At 37.9% G+C, this 4,889-nt stretch overlaps 1 non-coding gene across 1 annotated transcript; it reads left to right on the top strand.

Moving 5' to 3' along the window:
• The first annotated feature begins 4,396 nt into the window (after window positions 1-4,396).
• Window positions 4,397-4,526, top strand: LOC130359780 (small nucleolar RNA SNORA35). Its single transcript, XR_008890461.1, has one exon. It is a non-coding gene; the product is annotated as a small nucleolar RNA SNORA35 (small nucleolar RNA).
• Window positions 4,527-4,889: the final 363 nt, after the last annotated feature.

Here is a 4,889-nt window from a genome sequence, read left to right as displayed (position 1 = left end):
CCATTTTTTAGGTAGTTTCATGTATTGTGTAAAAAATGTTATGTACATTAAATACAAGACGGCCTGGTATCACATGCAGGATAACGTGTAACTATAGGACGTGCGCAAGTTGCAATCCCAGCTTCTGGCACAACTCTGTTTTCATATGAGGAGGCAGTACAGTTAAAGACTTGATGTATAGGGGCCCTGTTACAGATTTTGCATTAAAGGGGTACTCCGGTGAAAACCTTTTTTCTTTTAAATAAACAGGTGGCATAAAGTTAAACATATTTGTAAATTACTTCTATTAAAAAATCTTAATCCTTCCAGTACTTATTAGCTGCTGAATGCTACAGAGGAAATTCCTTTATTTTTGGAACACTGATGACATCACGAGCACAGTGCTCTCTGCTGACATCTCTGTCCATTTTAGCAACCGTGCATAGCAGATGTATGCTAAGGGCAGCATGCTAGCTCAGTGGTTAGCACTGCTGCCTTGCAATGCTGGGGACTTGGGTTCAAATCCCACTAAGGACAACAATAAATAAAGTGTTATTATTATTATTATAAAAAAACGTCAGCAGAGAGCGCTGTGCTCGTGATGTCATCAGAGAGCATTCCAAAAAGAAAACAATTTCCTCTGTAGTATTCAGCAGCTAATAAGTGAAGGAAGGATTAAGATTTTTTTAATAGAAGTAATTTACAAATATGTTTAACTTTCTGCCACTAGTTGATTTAAAAGAAAAAAGGTTTTCACCGGAGTACCACTTTAAAGCCAGAAGCTTCAAGTTATACCACAGGTAATGTCATGTGGAAGAGGGAGCGGAGCATGGAAAAGTACATACAGTGACAAAGTCTTATCATGTTACCAGCATGCTATAATTTCTTCATTTCTGTTTTCCTATAATAAAATAGGAGAGGAGTAGAGACTATTAAAAAAATCACAGTAGTCACCAATATACAGATGCCAATAGCGTGTTTATGTGAAAAAGACAGAAGCAAAAAACACCTAAAACATAACTTTTCATGATATACTGATTAAATGAAATATGGATACAATAACAAATACAAGGTGTTTCACCCGCACTATTTCATATGGGATCCTCAGGGGACACAAATCCGGGGATATACACAAAGATAACATCCAACATGAATACTCAAACAACCACTACAATCAGTGATGAGTAAAAGGATAAAGAAGTTTCCACAAACCATTAACGATGATCGCTAAGTACAACCATTGAACACCAACAAATCACATTAGTATATGGTCATTAATTAAAAAAGAAAAAAACACTGGCCCATGGTCAGGCAACTCACTGCGCACTGTGGTTATGTGAGTACTCATGTTGGATGTTATCTTTGTGTATATCCCCGAATTTGCGTCCCCTGAGGATCCTGTATGAAATAATGCGGGTGAAACCTGTTGAGTAGAGACTATCCTTCAAATGCCAGTCACATGATAAGATTTATTTTACATATGAGTGTACATGACTTTCAAGTAAAATATAATGAGAGATACAAGCATGTTATAGCATACAACCAGCTTGGTTTACTATCATAATTCACCATTTGTGGTGGAGGACCCCTGATTTAGTAGATTATTGTCTTGCGCAGAGTATATCAGTTCCTTTGCTCTTTACGGAATATGGAATGGTTATATGAAATGTATGTAAAGTGAGTTTATTTGTGTCAATTGAAGCCCATTTGTGTAATTTCATCATTTTTAGTATATGTGATATACAACAGGTTTCTGTCCTTATGTGGCTTAGATATCGTGTTTTCTGCAAACACATTAGCAAAACTCGAAGCAAATGGTCGCTTCACACTAGGGCCAGATGGACTTGGGAGTTTAAGCACATCCACCTATTTCCTTGCCAAGTAGAACATTGTGTTTCTAGCCACATGCCTCATGGTCAGCCCTGCCAGTTCAACATTCTTCGGCAACACCAGGCTGTAGTTGAGTGCAAAGGTCCATCTGGCACTACTGGAAGAGTTATTGAAAATAGCCTTTCTCACCGCCCTCTACAGCCTTACTGTTCTCAAATACTGGTGCCTTCTGCCCTTGACAGATGCCAGTAACCTCCAGGGCTACTCAGCGTGATGCCAATGTACAGACTTTTCAGAATGCTGAATAATTTAACTCTTCCATTTCCACAAGACACTAGCAATAAAAATAATATCAATCTGTCAATGTGGAATATAATAAGCTATGCATTTAACATATTGCACACTTATGAAATTAGTAAGCAACTAAAATGTAAGCGCTTATTGTCAGTGTAATTAGACACTAAAACGCTTTATTAAAGAAGCCAGATCATCTTTCCCATCTCAAAATCTTAGACGATAGCCAAAACAACCCAATAAATTACTCCTGGATAAAGTTAATGTAAAATTAAACATTTTTTTATGTTTTTATTATGAACATTAGGCTTTTTTTCCCCAAGAATCCAAAGGAATATACAGTATTAATATGTATTGTTTGTTTCTACAAGTCCCTTCCTTTGTAAGATATAGTAGGATAATTATTCTATAAAAATCAAAATTACCCCATATTTTGTAAGGCAGAGGAAGCCAGCATGTTATTGGTTGTTGTTTCCTACTGTGTGACTCAGGAATGTACCCCAAAAAACAACAGGGGGTAGCTGATACAAATGGGACACATAGACTTCAATGTATTAGCGCTGAAAGAATTTGACTGCAAAGGGGCATCGGAGATCAGCAACAATATCTCCAGACTTTGCTCTGCATTAACAAAAGAACTTGCAATTTGCAATCCCTTCTAATAATGTTCACAATCCCATTCTCGGAAATAAAAAGCATAATGGTGAAACAGATATGCTTTGTTACCCCCCTTTAAACAGCTTCAATTATTATGAGGAGCTCATTCACTGAAGGTTGGTATAAGGAGATGGTTTATTTGATGTAATGTTATTATAGAGGGATATGGGTTTGCCAGAGGGCATGTTGGAGCTGTATAATGTGTTGTTATAGAGGTGATTATATAGCAAAACATATTGGGTTATTATGTTTTTATAAACATGATTTACTCATAAAAAAATCTTTTTGTTCTTGCTATATTGTAACAGAATATATTTTCTGAAGTTAACACTTTATTAATGTAAAATGATTCAGGCACAGTTATGCTCCGGGTCAGACTGGCCCACCTCATTGTTTCCAGGTTCTGATTCAATATCAGGCCCTATTTTCAACAGGACTCCAGAGGTCCACAAGGCAAACCTATCTGAAGACTCAAGTAGATTAGTGTTGCTCGCGAATATTCGCAATGCGAATTTTATTCGCGAATATCGCATATTCGTGAATTCGCGAATATTCGCGAATATAGCACTATATATTCGTAATTACGAATATTCATTTTTTTTTTTTTTTTTTCACAGTACACATCACAGTGATCACCCCTCTCTGCCTCCAGCTTGTTTGGTGTAAAGAAGGCTTATGCTAATGTTTGTATATGCAAATTTTCGCATATGCTAATTTTCGCTAATTCGAATATGGCCTATGCCGCTCAACACTAAAGTAGATCACATCTTGCTAGGGTTTATTACATTTCAGGACAACCTTTTATAATATGGGCACATGTAAACACATATGTTTACAATCTTTGAACAAGTCAATTAGGAGAAAGGTTCCAAATGGACAACATTTTTCACATTTTTCACAATTTACCAGCACCAATATGACTTTTCCTCTAGACAGGTTTTGATAGATCCCCCTTGTATAACTGTGATATGAGATGTCAGTATCATTCCCTCTCAGGGGCCAAAGGTACCGCTGCCCAGCATTGACCACTCATTTTGTAGATTTAGTGTTTTTTTTGTGATTCTGGAGAAATAGGAAATAGAGAAATCAAAATAGTTGTGATACTGTGGTGAGATCCCTCTAGTCTTGTCTTTTGGCCACGGTGATGTTGGTACCGCTGTGGGTTGAAGTTCACACTAACCTACTCACAGGCTACAAACTGAGCAGAGCACATGCCCCAAATAATCCACACACCCAGGAACACTAATGCTGCCAAAAATAAAACGCAACACAAAAATCCATCTGCTTCAGAAGACAGCTGAAATATACAATTGACACCCACTGCTGATGTACGGCACATGCCGTTAACTACTTGATACCATGTTGACAAAGGGTTAAGGGGAACCTGTCAGCATTTTCATGCTGCCTAAACCCTGAGTCATCAGGGCGGTCTATGGTAGCTTCTCCCTGCCCCTCCAGCCCTGATTGGTAGATCTCTCCTTGTTTGGGTATATGGAAATATCTATTAATGAAGGCTGGTGGGGCAGGAAAAGTTGTCCGACCCCCTACCCAGGATTTGTAGTTCAGGCAGCATGAAAGTGATGACAGGTTCCTTTTAATATGTCTCAAAGTATAAAAAAAAAAAAAAATATTGGTACCACACTGTACAATGTCTCCTTTGCCTTCACCTTGGCTCTGGGATCTCACTCCAGTGCCAGAACAAACTCCTTCATGCAGAAAGGCCGGGCCTCACGTTGATCTGACCTTTCCAAGAGTTGGGTTCAAATACTTAGCTGCATTGTGCCAGTGTGAGGTGAGGGCATCATGGCTGCTGTATATTCAGAGAGAAGAGGAGTATTATATTTATGTTTGGCATTACGTATTTTCTTTTTTTTGTATTTTATGTTTTTTTTTTCTGGCCAGTACAGTTTGATATATGAGTTATTTATTTTCATTATGTGCTAGCACTGTATCATCTGCTGACCCCAAAGTCATAACATGGTGAAGAGCCAGTTGGCCATTATTTCTGTTTAGCATAAGGTATGTGACTTATGTACAGCGCTATATTAAGTGATGATGTCACATGTCTGGTTATCAATCGCTATCTGTCTTTTATTCCATATCTTATCTGGCTTGTGTCATGGCTCTGC

This window comes from Hyla sarda, chromosome 2 (genome assembly GCF_029499605.1).
Source record: "Hyla sarda isolate aHylSar1 chromosome 2, aHylSar1.hap1, whole genome shotgun sequence".
Taxonomy (NCBI): domain Eukaryota; kingdom Metazoa; phylum Chordata; class Amphibia; order Anura; family Hylidae; genus Hyla; species Hyla sarda.
The sequence above is the reverse complement of the archived record's forward strand: the minus strand, read 5'-3'. Positions and strand labels throughout refer to the sequence as shown.